The 18,772-nt window shown below is 50.7% G+C and overlaps 1 protein-coding gene across 1 annotated transcript in view; it reads right to left on the reverse strand.

Moving 5' to 3' along the window:
- LOC140430238 (diacylglycerol O-acyltransferase 1-like) overlaps positions 1-18,772 on the reverse strand; it is a 475,807-nt gene that overhangs the window by 318,841 nt on the left and 138,194 nt on the right. The window lies entirely within an intron of this gene.

Genomic DNA, 18,772 nt, shown 5'->3' on the forward strand with positions numbered 1-18,772 from the left:
GCCTCCCATCCATTGACTCTGTCTACACCTCCCGCTACCTTGGGAAAGCGGGCAGCATAATCAAAGACCCCTCCCACCCGGGTTATTCTCCCTTTCAACCTCTTCCATCGGGCAGAAGAAACAAAAGTCTGAGAACACGCACTAACAGGTTGATGGAGGAGGCAAAGGCCCTAAACTCTGGATCTGCACTTTACGTGCAGGGTTATGGGCTGTGCGCAGGAAGATGGGATTAGAAAGGGCAGTACCTGGGTGTCTTTGGATCAGCATGGACAAGATGAGTTGAATGGTCCCCTTCAGTGCTGTATGTCTTTTTTTTTAAAATATATTTTATTCAAGATTTTTTGGCCAAACATAACAGCACATAGCGTTTCCTTTACACAGCAATAAAACAATATAAATAACAATGGCCAGTTTTAAACAAGTAAATAAATAATATATGAACAAAATCAAAAATAAAACTAAATGGCAACTGCCTTATCCAAGATAAATACTCTCCAAAAATACAATCCAATATACAATTACATATACCAAATACCTATACATATACAATAACCTCCCTGAGAGTCCTTCTGATTCCTCCTTCCCCACCCATCCGGGTTGCTGCTGCTGTCTTCTTCTTTTCCATTCCCTCTATCTTTCTGTGAGTTATTCGACGAACGGTTGCCACCGCCTGGTGAACCCTTGAGCCGACCCCCTTAGAACGAACTTAATCCGTTCCAACTTTATAAACCCTGCCATGTCATTTATCCAGGTCTCCACACCCGGGGGCTTGGCTTCCTTCCACATTAACAATATCCTGCGCCGGGCTACTAGGGACGCAAAGGCCAAAACATCAGCCTCTCTCGCCTTCTGCAACCCCGAATATAGCCAACCCCCAGCTTGGTTCGACCTGGACCCTCACCACCTTTGAAAGCACCTTTGCCACCCCCACCCAAAACCCCTGTAGTGCCGGGCATGACCAGAACATGTGGGTATGATTCGCTGGGCTTCTCGAGCATCTCGCACACCTATCCTCTACTCCAAAAAATTTACTGAGCCGTGCTCCAGTCATATGCGCCCTGTGTAACACCTTAAATTGTATCAGGCTTAGCCTGGCACACGAGGACGATGAATTTACCCTACTTAGGGCATCAGCCCACAGCCCCTCCTCAATCTCCTCCCCCAGCTCTTCTTCCCATTTCCCTTTCAGCTCATCTACCATGATCTCCCCCTCGTCCCTCATTTCCCTATATATGTCTGACACCTTACCGTCCCCCACCCATGTCTCTGAGATCACTCTGTCCTGCACCTCCTGCGTCGGGAGCTGCGGGAATTCCCTCACCTGTTGCCTCGCAAAAGCCCTCAGTTGCATATACCGAAATGCATTCCCTTGGGGCAACCCATATTTTTCCGTCAGCGCTCCCAGACTCGCAAACGTCCCATCTACGAAGAGATCTCTCAATTGTGTTACCCCTGCTCTTTGCCATGCTCCAAATCCCCCATCCATTCTCCCCGGAACAAACCTATGGTTATTTCTTATCGGGGACCGCACCGAGGCTCCCGTCTTTCCCCTGTGCCGTCTCCACTGCCCCCAGATTTTCAGTGTGGCCACCACCACCGGGCTTGTGGTGTATTTCTTTGGTGAGAACGGCAACGGCGCCGTCACCATAGCTTGTAGGCTAGTCCCCCTGCAGGACGCCCTCTCCAATCTCTTCCACGCCGCTCCCTCCTCTTCTCCCATCCACTTACACACCATTGAGATATTGGCGGCCCAGTAGTACTCACTTAGGCTCGGTAGTGCCAGCCCCCCCCTGTCCCTACTACGCTGCAAAAATCCCCTCCTCACTCTCGGGGTCTTCCCGGCCCACACAAAACTCATAATACTCTTCTCAATTCTTTTGAAAAAAGCCTTCGTGACCACCACCGGGAGGCACTGAAACACAAAAAGGAATCTCGGGAGGACCACCATTTTAACCGCCTGCACCCTCCCTGCCAGTGACAGGGACACCATGTCCCATCTCTTAAAGTCCTCCTCCATCTGTTCCACCAACCGCGTTAAATTTAGCCTATGCAATGTACCCCAATTCTTGGCTATCTGGATCCCCAAGTACCGAAAGTCCCTTGTTACCTTCCGCAACGGTAAGTCCTCTATTTCTCTGCTCTGCTCCCCTGGATGCACCACAAACAACTCACTTTTCCCCATGTTCAATTTATACCCTGAGAAATCTCCAAACTCCACAAGTATCCGCATTATCTCTGGCATCCCCTCCGCCGGGTCCGCCACATATAACAACAAATCATCCGCATACAGAGATACCCGGTGTTCTTCTCCTCCCCTGAGTACTCCCCTCCACTTCCTGGAACCCCTCAATGCTATTGCCAGGGGCTCAATCGCCAGTGCAAATAATAATGGGGACAGAGGACATCCCTGCCTCGTCCCTCTATGGAGCCGAAAATATTCAGACCCCCGTCCATTCGTGACCACGCTCGCCATCGGGGCCCTATACAGCAGCTGTACCCATCTCCAAAGCCAAATCTCCTCAGCACCTCCCACAAATAGTCCCACTCCACTCTATCAAATGCTTTCTCGGCATCCATCGCCACCACTATCTCCGCTTCCCCCTCTGGTGGGGGCATCATCATTACCCCTAGCAGCCTCCGTATATTTGTATTCAGCTGTCTCCCCTTCACAAACCCAGTTTGGTCCTCATGGACCACCCCCGGGACACAATCCTCTATCCTCATTGCCATTACTTTGGCCAGAATCTTAGCGTCCACGTTCAGGAGGGAAATAGGCCTATAGGACCCGCATTGCAGCGGGTCTTTTTCCTTCTTTAGGAGGAGCGATATCGTTGCCTCTGACATAGTCGGGGGCAGCTGCCCCCTTTCCCTCGCCTCATTAAACGTTCTCATCAGTAGCGGGGCCAGCAAGTCCACATATTTCCTATAAAATTCAACTGGGAATCCGTCTGGTCCCGGGGCCTTCCTCGCCTGCATGCTCCGGATTCCTTTCACTACTTCCTCCGTTTTAATCTGTGCTCCCAGTCCCACCCTCTCCTGCTCCTCCACCTTAGGAAATTCCAGCTGGTCCAAAAAACACATCATTCTCTCCTTCCCATCCGGGGGCTGAGTTTCATATAATCTTTCATAGAATGCCTTGAACACTCCATTCACCTTCTCCGCTCCCCGCTCCATCTCTCCCTCCTCATCTCTCACTCCACCTATCTCCCTCGCTGCTCCACTTTTCCTCAGTTGGTGGGCCAGCAACCTGCTCGCCTTCTCCCCATATTCGTACTGTACACCCTGTGCCTTCCTCCACTGTGCCTCCGCATTACCCGTAGTCAGCAAATCAAATTCTACATGTAGCCTTTGCCTTTCCCTGTACAGTCCCTCCTCCGGTGCCTCCGCATATTGCCTGTCCACCCTCAGAAGTTCTTTCAGCAACCGCTCCCGTTCCCTACCCTCCTGCTTTCCTTTATGTGCCCTGATTGATATCAGCTCCCCTCTAACCACTGCCTTCAGCGCCTCCCAGACCACTCCCACCTGGACCTCCCCATTATCATTGAGTTCCAAGTACCTTTCAATACACCCCCTCACCCTTAAGCACACCCCCTCGTCCGCCAATAGTCCCATGTCCATTCTCCAGGGTGGACGCTGTTCTTTTTCCTCCCCTATCTCCAAGTCCACCCAATGTGGAGCGTGATCCGAAATAGCTATAGCCGTTTATTCCGTCCCCGTCACCTTCGGGATCAGCGCCCTTCCCAAAACAAAAAAAGTCTATCCGTGAATAAACTTTGTGGACATAGGAGAAAAACGAAAACTCCTTGCTCCTAGGTCTACTAAATATCCAGGGGTCTACTCCTCCCATCTGCTCCATAAAGTCCTTAAGCACCCTAGCTGCTGCCGGCCTCCTTCCGGTCCTGGACCTCGATCTGTCCAGCCCTGGTTCCAGCACCGTGTTAAAATCTCCACCCATTACCAGCTTCCCCGCCTCTAGGTCCGGGATACGTCCTAGCATGCGCCTCATAAAGTTGGCATCATCCCAGTTCGGGGCATATACGTTCACTAAGACCACCGCCTCCCCTTGTAATTTGCCACTCACCATCACGTATCTGCCCCCACTATCCGCCACAATGGTCTTTGCCTCAAACATTACCCGCTTCCCCACTAGTATGGCCACCCCTCTGTTTTTTGCATCTAGCTCCGAATGAAACACCTGCCCCACCCATCCTTTGCGTAGTCTGACCTGGTCTATCAGTTTCAAATGCGTCTCCTGCAGCATAACCACATCTGCCTTAAGTTTCTTTAGGTGTGCGAGTACCCGTGCCCTCTTTATCGGCCCGTTCAGCCCTCTCACATTCCACGTGATCAGCCGGGTTGGGGGGCTCTTTACCCCCCCCCCCCCCCCCCCCGCCCCCCCTTGTCGACTAGCCATCCCCTTTTTTTATCCAGCTCCTCACCCGGTTCCCACGTAGCTCTGTCCCCCCCCCAGGCGGCGCCCCCCCCGCCCCGCCCACCCCACCCCATACCAGCTCCCCCTTCTCCCCAGCAGCAGCAACCCAGTTAGCCCCCCCCCCACCCCACCGCTAGATCCCTCACTAGCGTAATTGCACCCCCCATGTTGCTCCCAGAAGTCAGCAAACTCTGGCCGACCTCGGCTTCCCCCCGTGACCTCGGCTCGCACTGTGCGATGCCCCCTCCTTCCTGCTTCCCTGTTCCCGCCATAATTATCATAGCGCGGGAACAAAGCCCGCGCTTCCCTTTTGGCCCCGCCCCAATGGCCGATGCCCCCAGCTCCTCCACCTCCCTCCCTCACTCCCCCATAACATGGGGAAGAGAGAAAAGTTACAGGGTCGCAGGATTAACAACTTAAAAATCATCTCTTCCCCCCTTTTCCCCCCTCTTCGCCCCCCATATTCGCCCCACCACTTTGTCTCAAACGTTCTTTTTTATAACCCACTTATTCCAATTTCTCTTCGACAATAAATGTCCATGCCTCATCTGCCGTTTCAAAGTAGTGGTGTTTCCCTTGATGTGTGACCCACAGTCTTGCCGGCTGCAGCATTCCAAATTTGACCTTTTATGAAGCACCGCCTTGGCCCGATTAAAGCTCGCCCTCCTTCTCGCCACCTCCGCACTCCAATCTTGATATACGCGGATCACCGCGTTCTCCCACCTACTGCTCCGAGTTTTCTTTGCCCATCTGAGGACCATCTCTCTGTCCTTATATCGGAGAAATCTCACCACTATGGCTCGGGGAATTTCTCCAGCCCTCGGTCTTCGCGCCATAACTCGATAGGCTCCCTCCACCGCCAACGGACCCGTCGGGGCCTCCGATCCCATTAACGAGTGCAGCATCGTGCTCACATATGCCCCGACGTCCGCCCCCTCTGCACCCTCGGGAAGACCAAGAATCCTTAAATTCTTCCTCCTCACATTATTCTCCAGCACCTCCAGCCTTTCCACACACCTTTTATGGTGTGCCTCGTGCATCTCCATCTTCACCACCAGGCCTTGTATATCGTCCTCGTTCTCGGCAGCCTTTGCCTTCACGACCCGAAGCTCTTGCTCCTGGGTCTTTTGCTCATCCTTTAGCCCTTCAATCGCCTGTAATAACGGGGCCAACAGCTCCTTCTTCATCTCCTTTTTAAGTTCTTCCACGCAGCGCTTCAAGAACTCGTGTTGTTCAGGGCCCCATATTAAACTGCCACCTTCCGACGCCATCTTGGTTTGTGCTTGCCTTCCTTGTCGCTGCTCTAAAGGATCCACCACAATCCGGCCACTTTCCTCTCCTTTTTCCATCCGTGTCCAGGGGGGATTCCCTTCTGGTTTACCGCACAGTGTTTTTAGCCGTTAAAATTGCCGTTGGGGCTCCTATTAAGACCCCAAAAGTCCGTTCCACCGGGAGCTGCCGAAACGTGCGACTTAGCTGGTCATCGCCGCACCCGGAAGTCCCCAGTGCTGTATGTCTTCTAATGTGTTCGCATATGTATAATGTACAATCTCAGAAAACAGTTGAAATTTCTGTGCTCTGTTGCTAAGGTTTGACATTTTGGTTTCTGTCATTCATTTCCACAAGTCAGACTCCAAAATTCCTGGTGCCAGGTTGTCAGAGTGGCTCTAGAGCATCCGGAGTGGGGGAGGGAAGGAATGTTAAACAACTAGGAGTGGTGGTTCCTACTGACAACAAGGGACATGGGAAGAAAATAAATTAAATCCTATAAGGGGAGATTTTAGAGGGTTAGGAGAGAAATTTAAAAGTAGGCTGGATAGGTAATAACCTCTGGATTATCCCTAGTATCATTCACAATGGGGTTCAACGATGGGCAGATAGTGCGGATGAATGCATGGCAAAAGAGATATTGCAGGAACGTGGGCTTTAGATTCCTCTCCTATTGAAGCTGGTTCTGTGGGAAATAGAACCTATACAAACCCAACAGGTTGCACCTCACCCAGGGCATACATGGTGGGAAGATGTACAAGTTCTTTTGCAGAGGTTTTAAACTAGCTTTACAGGGCGATGGGAAAATGATCATAGATTCAGAAGGGACAGAAGCAAAGTTGGAAATAGAATGCAAAGGCATAAAAGGCAGAGAAAACAAAGGCTAGAAAACAGACAACAAAGGGGTTGTTCAATGATTAGTGATATATACTTCAACGTAAGAAGTCAAGTGATTTAGAGAGATGAATTGAAGGAAAAGATAGGCACTTGGTAGTGTGATAGCATAACTGTCATCAAGACATGGTTTAAAGTACCAGAGTGAAAACTCAACATTCCTGGTTACAAAGATTTCAGATGGGTCAGCAAGTGGGGTAAAAATGGTGAAGGTTACAGTATTAATTAAAGCAACAACTACAGGAAGGATGATAATGTTAGAATGATCATCAAACTGAACCATATGGGTTGAATTCAGGAACATAAAAGGAGTAATCATCACGATAGACTAAGACTCTCTCACAAATAGAGAAAGATAGCAGAGCAAATATGTTACTAAGAAGTGCAAAAAACAATAAGGTTGTAATTGTACTGTCGTGGGAGTGTCCCTTTAAGAAATGTTTTTGGTCTTATCAATTGGCTTCAGTGATGTCATTGTGTAGGTGGAGCTGGGCTGTGGCTCTGAGTTTTGCTTTCGCTTTGGGTTTGACCTGGTTTTGTATTACACAGGTTGGAAAGAAGTGTCTCTCTAACTTCAGTTTAAAAGCTGTTTCCAGATTACTTGATAATTTAAAAGTGATAACTGTTTTATGTAAGGAATTCAAACCTGCTGTTTTGGAAAGGAAACCGGTGTATCCATACCAAGTCTTAAAGATAGTAACTTTCACCTGAGGAAGGAGCAGTGCTCCGAAAGCTAGTGACATCGAAACAAACCTGTTGGACTTTAACCTGGTGTTGTAAGACTTCGTACTGTGCTCACCCCAGTCCAACACCGGCATCTCCACATTAAAGATAGTAAGAGTGCAGTGTGTTGGGCCACACCTTTGAAAAAGGGGTTTGTGGTTTATGGGATCTTGTTATTAAATTGGAACAGTTAAAGGGGGGAATTTATTAAGGGTGATACATAGATCACTGGAGCTGTGTTGGGTATTTATGTTTGTAGTTGATAAAAATGCTTACTTGTGTATTTATAAAAATGTTAACTAAATTTGTAGAATAAAGCTTGTTTTTGATTAAAAGTGCTTACGGCCTCTGTTGAATAACACCTGAAAGGCAGGCCCTTGTGCTCATCGTAACAAAAATCGATAAACAGTTGTAGGTCAGGTGAACTCCATGATATACTTTGGAGTTTTCTAAACCCTGGCCAATAACAGTAGGAAATGTCAACTAACTTAACATTAACTAGGATAACATCAGTGTAAAACGTCTAAAAGGTGCAAAATTTTTCAAATGCATTCTGGAGAATCTTTTAAAAATCCATATAACATGCCCAACAAGAGAAAGACAATGTAGGACTTAGGTTTAAGAAATTAAGCTGGGCAGGTGAAAGACGTATCAGTGTTAAAGCATTTTTCCGGTAATAATCATAATTCAGTTAGATTTAATATAGTTAAGAAAAGGACAAAGATAAACTAGGAGAGTTTTAAACCAAAGAAAAAGCAATTTTACTAAGTTGAGATATGATGTTGCCTGGAAACAGCTACTTCTGGTCATTCAATATGCTAAAAAGGTAATTCTTGTGTGGAGGTTGCCAACATGGATGTGATTGTATGAGAATTGATGTTATTTTGGGATATTTTCGGGCAATGGTGTTATTTTGCAAAGAAAACTGATTGTGTGTGTGCGTATATAAATGATTTAACTAAACTGGGGAAAGGTTACTGGAGACCACCTGTCTGGAAGAGCTGAGAGAAAAGGATTCAAGGTGCTACATGCATGCGCTAATACTGAAGCTATGATTAAGTGGTTGTATTAATAAGCACAGTTTAGGATTCTGCATTGGGGAAGAAGATAGAGATTTGTTTTATTCGGCTGTTAAATTTGAAAAGAGAGTAAAAGGCTTTTTACAGCTTGCAATGGTGTAAACAAATGAAGGTTATCAATTTTATTTGATCCCAAAAGTAGGGACAATAGAAGAGATATAATAATAATCACTTATTGTCACAAGTAGGCTTCAATTAAGTTACTGTGAAAAGCCCCTAGTCGCCACATTCTGCGCCTGTTTGGGGAGGCTGGTACGGGAATTGAACCCGCACTGCTGGTCTTGTTCTGCATTACAATCCAGCTGTTTAGCCCATTATGCTAAACCAGCCCCTTTTTATAGTCAACATTTATAATGGAGGAGTGTTGCCCAGAAGGTGCTTAAAGTAATCAAGTTTTACAGCACAAAAAGAGGCCCTTTGTTCATCGTGTCTGCGCCGGCCATCAAGCGCCATTCTATTCTAAATCCCACTTTCCAGCACTCGGTACATAGCCTTGTATGCTATGGTCGTACTCAAGTGCTCATCTAAATGCTTCTTAAATATTGTGAAGGCTTCCACCTTCCCGTAACAGCCTCCCCGAACAGGCGCTGGAATGTGGCGACTAGGGGCTTTTCACAATAACTTCATTGAAGCCTACTTGTGACAATATGCGATTTTCATTTCATTTCACCTCTACCACCTTTTCAGGCAGTGAGTTCCAGATTCCCGCCAACCTCTGGGGGTGAAAAGGATATTCCTCAAATCCCCTCTAAATCTCCTGCTCCTTACCTTAAATCTATGCCCCATGGTTATTGACCCCTCTACTGGGGGTAAAGATTCCTTCCTAACTACCCTACCTAGGTCACTTATAATTTACTTGAGGGTCTGACCAAGTAAGGAGCTTTTTGGAGGGAATGTTTTTTCAGGCTAATTATAATTGTGTAACTGTAATCTTGTGTGCTTAAGATTTCTTGCCCTTGTGTTAATAAACGTTTTAATTTTTAAAATCCCCAAAATGTTACTGGACGTCTTGCTGTTGAAATCAATATGTTTGCTTATCGTTTTCAGAATACAAAAGGAAACGGATGGCCCGCAAGCCAAGTTTCCCTCTGGGATTTGGTTTAGGCAGCAATTAACATCTACTGCAGTCATAAAAGTTGTTCATGAATACTTGGACAGGAATTTGGGACATGAAGTTGGGCCTACTCATGTGCCGTTTAAAAATGGTGGGCAGGTTCTGATTCTGGGACTCCTGCCCCCATTCACATCATCAGTTATTTTAGCTGGTGTGGGATAAGGATGTGGGTACCAAGCCTTGCACTCCAAATCTGGTTGCATCTCATAGTTCTTGTAATTTTCATGGAGTTGGGCCAGCTTTTCCATGTTGAATTGCTGAGGAAAAAAAAATCTGACCATCTGTTACAGAAGCAGTTCCAAGATGGCCTCATTTTGAATGTTTGGCTGAGCTCGAAGACTCACTAATCCATGAGCTAAAGTGGGGGTTCCGCTTTGACAACTGAGTGGGGTGTTCACTGACATTTGTATGTGTTTACAAGTTATTCAAGGTCTTCTCATGGGACCCACCCAGATGACCGGTCAGATGTGAGTTGTTAATGACAAGTAGAATGACCCATCCATCTCAATGACCACTTGTCTATTCTCCCGCAGGATCCTCATTCAATAATGCTGGCCCATTTGGGGTGGTCCTTCCCCAGCGCCTTTTTTCCAGCGAGTAGAAGGGGGAGCCACAGTCCATGTCCGTGAGGAGCTGAACCCGCGACCTCACATATGCACCGTGGGACCCGATGAGTTGCAGGTCCTGCAGCACGCCCTTCTTCTCTCTGTACACCAGCCGCAGGGCCGAAACCTCATGGGCTGACCGAGATGTGACTCCAGGTAGAGTACCTCCTTCTCAAACTCCTTAATCCTGGATTTCCGCCTCTTTGTCGACTCCCTTGAATACCCCTGATAAAAGGTATGGACTGAGTCTTGCCCATGTTCCACCGTAGCCTTCCTGATTCCTTCTCAAGTCAACCCAGAAGTGACTAAATTTGGAACTGCATGTCCTCCAGCAACAGGTTGTTAAAGTGCTAGTACGCAGACCGTGTCTGAGCACGAGATGGGGCAAGCCTCGTCCACACCAGATGGTGGTCTGTGCACAAGATCTGCTGCACAGACGGAACGCGGCACGGATACGCCCTTGAAATGTAAAAGTGTTCGATTCTGGACGCCCCGACTCCAGGGTTCACAAAGGTGAACACGCTGGAGTCAGAATGGGGAGTTCACTACACATCCACCAAGTTGAGGGTTCAGACCAGGTCCCTCAACATCACCACCACTGGCGTGAAGCTCTGGGCACCAAGGCGGTCCAGTGTCTCGAGGGTGCAGTTAAAATTTCACCCGAGGACGATGCACTCACCTGCTTCGTTGGTGCCAAGATTGGCCACGTGCTTGAATAAAGTAGTTTGTTGTGGGTCTGGAAGGGAAGCGTAGACATTTCACGATTGCCAGTGGTTTCCCCCATATAAATGGCCAGCCTTGCATTGGTGTCCGTTAAACAGGGTCAGCGATAGAAGGCCAGGCAGAATGCGGTGGGGCGACTGACTAATGACATTGCCGCGCCAGTGTTGAGTCCCATGCAGAATGGGTGTCCATTAATTTTCAGGGAGTTCCGGATGGGCTCCACTTGGCACAGCCACGCAGTGCAACCGCTGGTAGGTGCTATCGTCGTCTTCCACATAGTAAGCCTTGTCAAGTGGGGGGCGGTCGCACCTAGCGGGTCGGCAGGCGGGTAGATCCTCACGGGGTCGCCTGTTCCCTTAGTTTCTGCGGCCTGTTGCGGCCCCCGTTCGGCGGTAGTCATATTCCAGTTCCTCCTGGTCATGGGAGCACGTCCAGCAGCATTCCGGGCCTCTATAATAGTGGCCCGGTAGGTGTCCCATTGTCACGGGCCGGCCTCCTCAGTTCGAGCCAAGTGTGATTGGGCTCGCTTTGGCATCCTAGACTGAGCATTGGCAGTCCCTGGAGTTCCTGGAACCCTTGTTCAGCACTTTCTCTGGAGATGACTATCTCCACTGCAAGTTGCAGGCCCGGGTGGAACTCAGCTAGTAATTTCCGTTGCATCATGGAGTCCACACACCAAGTGGTCCCAGAATGTCTCATTCAATGTCTCACCCAGTTTTCAGAGACAGGCCAGGGAGTCACTCACCAACTTGGCCTGGGCCTGAGCGGCCGTGTGGAACTGGAAACGGCGCACGATGAGCGGTAGATTCTGCTCCCCCCACTAGGGCCATCAGGGTGGTGAACGACAGGGTATCTGGGAGGTCCGGGTGAGTCAGGCTCTTTATCACACTGTACAGGGCCCTCCACAAGCCGGTAGGAATACCACAGTTGGTTTCTCATCAGCGGTAATCACATTTGTTTGAAAATAATAGTTCATGCCTTCCCCATATTCCCCCAATCGTCTGTACCTGCGTCAATAGGTTCCAGCTTTCCTCTATGCAGCATTTTGGCGGTTAATGATGGCTCCTCCTGAGGCCTAGATGATGGGTTTACTGGGCATGCAGCAACTGGTGTCGATGGCCGCTCCACTGAATGGCTGTCACCAGTATTGAATCCGCGGTAAGCAGGACACATAGATGATAGTAGAAATTCCCAAACAAGATTGATTATAAACAGTTCCAAATACTCCTCCACTCCCCTAAGGGTCTCCTTTCTTGACCTGCATTCAGGTCGGGGTTTTTATACGAGATGGAACTCTCCTTGTTAAACGGGAAGTTCATATTCCAGGGAGGTCATGGGGAAACCATATGTCCTGGTCCCGGGACCTTCATTGCAGTTATAACAGCTAAGATTTTAAAATGTGGGAACATGAATGCGGAATTCTCCATAATAAATGAATTTGGGCTGTGTTATAACCTGCCTACTGACGATTGGCTGGGGACTAATGACTATCCCACAATCCTATGGGAGTATGAACTTCCCCAATGAGGGGGGCGGAGAAATTCCTACTATAAATAAGCTGGCCAGTCCAGGAACCAGGAGGAAGGAGAAGGTAGCAAGGGAAGTTACTGCTACTGTTATGTATATATTGTTATAGTAAATAAACGTTATTATTTTGTATCCTTAAAACTCGTGCTGGATTCTTCGGGGCCCTTACAAAACTGGCGACGAAGGTAAAAGTGAATAGCTGTCTACACTGCTGAAGCCACCTCCCTGGATTTTTGTTGGATACAGGTTGGAAGTTGTCTTCTATTATACCATGCCTCTGTACGGACGTTTGGATGTTTTTGATGCTGTGCTGGAAAGCTGGAACCAGTACACACAACGGATGCGTTACTATTTCCGGGCAAACAATATCACTGAAAACGAGCGCCAGGTGGTCATATTGCTCACCGCCTGCGGGCCGCATACGTTTGGGGTGATTAGGAGCCTTACGTACCCAGCTGCGCCGGACACCAAAACGTTTGACGAACTTGTGAATATAGTGGGGCAACACTTTAACCCAACCCCGTCCACGATAGTCCAGCGTTACTGGTTTAATACCGCTGAGAGGACCCCTGGAGAATCCCGTGCCGATTTTTAAAAAATTTAATCCAGGCTACGCGGGATTGCGGAATACTGTGACTATGGTGAGACCTTGTCAGAAATGTTACGCGACCGTTTGGTTTGCGGTATTAACAATGCGGCCACCCAGAGAAAGTTGTTAGCGGAGCCAACATTGACTTTTCAACAGGCAATACAAATAGTCTTGTCCCGAGAGAGCGCAGAGCGAGGAGTACAGGAGCTACAGGGAATGGAAGTGCATGCCTTGGGGCGCAACCCTTTCCGCCCAAAAACGTCCCCCCGCACTCCTGCGGTACCTTGGGCGAGGCAACGACCAGACCGACGCCAGTGGCCATCGGACATTCCTCCCTGAAGGGAGCCTTCTCCAGAGCCAATGGATGAGGAGCCATGTCCGTGTCAGACTTGTAGGCGCCGACCCCGTCGCGGACGGCGGTCCTGGGGACGCCAGAGGCGCCGTCGTTCCGACCGAAACTGGGACCAGCCCAGGGGCCGTAACTGGGACCAGCCCAGAGGCCGTACCTTCCATGTGGATGAACCTGCGGCGACCACTCCTGAGGACGTGGAGACGGAGGACGACTGCCTGCAGCTGCATTGTGTGGCAGCTCCCCGTGTGGCCCCCATTAAGGTGACAGTACGGGTCAATGGCCACCCGCTGGAGATGGAGTTGGATACTGGCGCAGCGGTCTCCGTGATCGCCCAGAGGACATTCGACCGCATCAAGCAGGGTATACAGACCCTTACATTAACTGACTCACAGGCCAGGTTGACTCACTGGCCCCCTTACACCTGCTGCTAAAGAAAAATCACACCTGGGTTTGGGGTCAGCCGCAAGAAACCGCTTTCCGCCGGGTAAAGCAACAATTGTCGTCGTCTGGGTTACTAACCCACTATGATCCGGGAAAGCCTTTGCTCGTCACATGTGATGCATCCCCGTATGGTATTGGGGCTGTCCTGTCCCACATGATGGAGAACGGGGCCGAGCGACCGATAGCTTTCGCCTCCCGCACATTGACTACAGCGGAGAAAAAGTACGCGCAGATCGAGAAGGAGGGCCTGGCAGTGGTTTTCGCGGTGAAACGCTTCCACCAGTATGTGTACGGCCGCCATTTCACTATCGTGACTGATCATAAGCCCCTGCTGGGACTCTTCAGAGAGGATAAGCCAATACCGCCCATTGCTTCTGCACGGATCCAGCGCTGGGCTTTGTTGCTTGCTGCATACGGGTATTCTCTGGAGCACAAACCAGGTACGCAGATAGCAAATGCCGACGCACTGAGCCGATTGCCTTTATCAACCGGCCCCATGTCGACCCCCACGACCGGTGAGGTGGTTGCAACCCTAAATTTTGTGGACACCTTGCCTGTCACGGCATCACAGATCCGTGAGTGGACCCAGACGGAGCCAGTCCTGTCAAAGGTTCGGCACATAGTCCTGTATGGTGGGCAGCATAGACAGCTCCCAGGCGAGTTGCGGGCATTTTCCTCCAAGCTGTCAGAGTTCAGCGTGGAAGACGGCATCCTCTTGTGGGGGACGCGTGTGATTGTCCCGGAAAAAGGCCAGGAGCTGATATTATCAGACTTGCACAATGGGCATCCGGGCGTGACCAAGATGAAAATGTTGGCCCGGAGTTATGTCTGGTGGCCAGGCCTCGACACCGACATTGAGAAGGTGGCCCAAAACTGTTCCATTTGCCAGGAGCATCAGAAGCTTCCGCCGGCCGCGCCCCTACATCACTGGGAATGGCCAGGGCGGCCTTGGGCACGCTTACATGCAGATTTCGCAGGCCTTTTTCAGGGATCCATGTTCCTTCTACTAATTGACGCCCAGTCCAAATGGCTGGAGGTGCATAAGATGCAGGGGACAACGTCCTGCGCAACAATTGAAAAAATGCGTTTATCATTTAGCACGCATGGCCTCCCCGAGGTGCTGGTCACGGATAATGGCACTCCATTCACGAGTGAGGAGTTTGCTAGGTTTACAAAGACGAACGGCATCCGCCATATCCGCACTGCCCCTTACCACCCGGCTTCAAATGGGTTGGCAGAGCGTGCAGTGCAAACATTCAAAAGAGGCCTAAAGAAGCAGTCCTCCGGATCAATGGACACGAGACTGGCTCGGTTTTTATTTACGTACAGGACCACCCCCCATACAGTGACTGGGGTAGCTCCCGCAGAACTCCTAATGGGCCGGAGACTTCGCACTCGCCTTAGTATGGTCTTCCCGGACATTGGCGCAAAGGTACACCGCACACAAGAACGGCAGGGACCGGGATTGTCTCGGCATCGTCCGATTCGGCAGTTTGCGCCCGGTGACCCAGTATTCGTGCGGAATTTTGCTGGTGGTGCCCAATGGGTTCCTGGTGTAATCTTTCGCCAAACGGGCCCTATATCGTACCAAGTACAAGCCCAGGGTCGTCTCCGGCGAAAACATGTAGACCATGTCCGGTCCAGAAGATCATCCCCGCAAAAGATTCCCCGCCCCCGGAGCTCAGTTCAACAGCGGCAAAGACCAGAAACAAGGGAAGGTAGTCCTCCAAATCTTCCACTGGTGCCTCACTCGAAGCCTGCGCAGGTCATGACGGGACCGAATGGGGACAGAGACGCTGACATGACGGAGGCAGCAGACTCTGACTCCGAGATGGAGACACAGGATGAATCAGAGGGGGAATCCTCGGGTCCACAGGCCGTGGATGTACAACCGCGCCGTTCATCACGGAAGCGCCGGTCTCCGTCTCGTTATACGCCGTCTGATCCAGCGCCGCGTGCAAAAATGAATGGTCTCAGATTTCTAGTCAATTGTATCAAAGGGGAGCTTTGTAGCCTCAAGAACATAGGAAAAGCCAGAGTGAGAAATGGGTTCCCTCTCAAATATGAACGCCACAGGCAGATTTTAATGAAGGTAAGAGTAATCCTGACATCCGCCACCAAAACTGGCAGGACCCCTGCCGACTTGATCTCTGGGAGCCCCAAGGGAATTAAGTCCCAAAGTGGCAGTGGAAACCCTCTCACAAGAGCCCAGAACTCCACAGATTGCAGCCCAGAATTGCAGATTGCAGGACGTGTTCAACTAGGATGAAAATCCCACCTCAGTTGGTGCTTGTTCAATCAGAGGCTGGCAGCTCTGCATCACGGTCGTTACAACTGGGAGTGGTGACTGTGGCTGTAATGTATTGTGGAACCTCTGGAGAAAGGTAAGTGACGGCAAGATGAACATCATGGGAAAGGGGTTGCCAGCAAGGTTGGAGGGAATCGGAAGGAAGGCCAGGAAGTGTCTCCTCCTGGCAACGCCCCCTCTTCTCGATTCTCCATCCTTCAATCATGCACTTCTCCATCCTTCAATCATGCACTGAGTGCATTTGAACGAGGGGTGCATCCTCCGCTCCTTTTCTTGTCAATCCCCCATCTGCTGCTGGTTGACTAGCAATGGCAATGGTTGGGGGTATTAAGGGGACATCAATTTCTCATTGAAAGGTCTCAACTGACATCCTGGCAGTAAGGCTGTCTGCAAACTTTTTTTTTTTGCATTTAGAGTATCCAATTATTTATTTTTTTTTTCAATTAAGGGGCAATTTAGTATGGCCAATTCACCTACCCTGCACATCTTTGGCTTGTGGGGGGTGAGACCCACACAGACACGGGGAGAATGTGCAAACTCCACACTGACAGTGCCCCAGGGCCAGGATCAAATCCGGCTCCTCAGTGCGTGAGTGCTAACCCTGTCTGCAAATCTTAACAGTCCCAGACTTAATTCAGGAAAGGTGGGAAGGAGGAGGGGAAAGGCAGCATCCTCACCCTCACCTCCCACACGACCAAGCAACCCCCTCCCCACTTTCTAACTCGCCTCTGGGTGTGACTGATGCGCGATCAATTACACTCAAGACAAAGTGATTTCATAACTGAAGGCTTTAATCTACTAGAACTTGTTCCCCAGCAGCTTCGGTACAGAAAGTGAAGGCTGCTGGGACGGCACCGTTTCTTATACTCCGTCTGTCAGGGCGGAGCTACGTACAACAGCCAATGGTAGACTCCTGGGTCTAACCAATGGTCATCAGCCTCTTGGGTACCGCAATACCTGGTACTACCACATTCACCCCCTGTTTAAAAAAAGAGTCCGGCGGGGGTGGTGGCCAGTGGTAACAGTCGCCTTTAACATGGTATGACCAGTATGGAGGTACCGTGGTGTCGAGGATATTTACAAAGCGTTCACAGTGAAGCAATCAGTCGATCGGGTGGCCTGGCCGTCCTTCTGGAGCGTCTGGGCTTCGGTGGTGATTCTGGTGGGGGTCCCGGTGGTTTCGACTCCGGGAGCATGGTTTTGGCCTCCCTGGCAGCTTTGTCACCCCTAGGCGGCGCTGTTGGGGCAAACGGTTGACACGAGGGGGGGCGCCTGTAGGGGGCGTCGGTGGGTGGGCAGGCCTAGGCAGGAGCGGCGGGAGTACTGACCCCTCCCACTGCTGTGGGGGTGGGGGTAGGAGTAATGGTTCGGGTGAGCGTGGGGTTCCGGCGGGCGCCAGGTCCCGAAGGGAGACAGTATCTTGCCGGCCATCAGGGAACGCCACGTAGGCGTACTGGGGGTTAGCGTGCAGCAGGTGGACCCTCTCGACCAACGGGTCCGACTTGTGCGCCCGCACGTGCTGCCGAAGGAGGATGGGTCCGGGTGTCACTAGCCAGGTTGGGAGCGAGGTCCCGGAGGAGGACTTCCTGGGGAATACAAGGAGACGTTCATGAGGTGTCTGATTTGTGGTTGTACAGAGCAGCGACCGGATGGCGTGGAGGGCCATTGGGAGGACTTCCTGCCAGCAGGAGACTGGGAGACTCCTGGACCGTAGGGCCAGTAGGACAGTCTTACAGACCGTTCCGTTCTCCCTCTCCACCTGTCCGTCTCCCCGGGGGTTGTAACTGGTCGTCCTGCTCGAGGCGATGCCCTTGCTGAGCAGCAATTGACGCAGTTCATCGCTCATAAAGGAGGATCCCCTATCACTGTGTATGTAGGCAGGGAAACCGAACAGTGTAAAGATACCCTGGAAGGCCTTGATGACGGTGGTTGTGGTCATGTCTGGGCAGGAGATTGCGAATGGGAACCGGGAGTACTCGTCAATCACGTTTAGGAAATACGTGTTGCAGTTGGTGGCGGGGAGGGGAGGGGAGGGGAGGGGAGGGGAGGGGAGGGGAGGGGGCCTTTGAAATCCATGGTGAGGCGTTCAAAGGGACGGGAAGCCTTTATCAGGTGCGCCCTCTCTGGCCGGTAGGAATGCGGTTTGCACTCTGCGCAGATTTGGCAGTCCCTGGTGACGGACCTGATCTCCTCGATGGAGTAGGGCAGGTTGCGGGTCTTGACAAAATGGAAAAAGTGAGTGACCCGCGGGTGGCAGAGGTCCTCGTGGAGGGCTCGGAGGCGGTCCACTTGTGCAGTGGCACAAGTGCCACGGGACAGGGCATCAGGAGGCTCGTTTAGCTTCCCCGGACGGTACAAGATCTCGTAGTTGAAGGTGGAGAGTTCTATCCTCCACCGCAAGATCTTGTCGTTTTTAATCTTGCCCCGCTGTGCATTATCAAACATGAAGGCAACCGACCGTTGGTCCGTGAGGAGAGTGAATCTCCTGCCGGCCAGGTAATGCCTCCAATGTCTCACAGCTTCTACTATGGCATGTGCCTCTTTTTCGTCCGAGGAATGGCGAATTTCGGAGGCATGGAGGGTACGGGAGAAGAAAGCCACGGGTCTGCCCGCTTGTTTGAGGGTGGTCGCCAGAGTTACGTCGGACGCATCGCTCTCGACCTGGAAGGGGAGGGACTCGTCAACGGCGCGCATCGTGGCCTTTGCAATGTCTGCT

The sequence above is a fragment of the Scyliorhinus torazame genome, chromosome 10, assembly GCF_047496885.1.
Source record: "Scyliorhinus torazame isolate Kashiwa2021f chromosome 10, sScyTor2.1, whole genome shotgun sequence".
NCBI classification, from domain to species: Eukaryota; Metazoa; Chordata; class Chondrichthyes; order Carcharhiniformes; family Scyliorhinidae; genus Scyliorhinus; species Scyliorhinus torazame.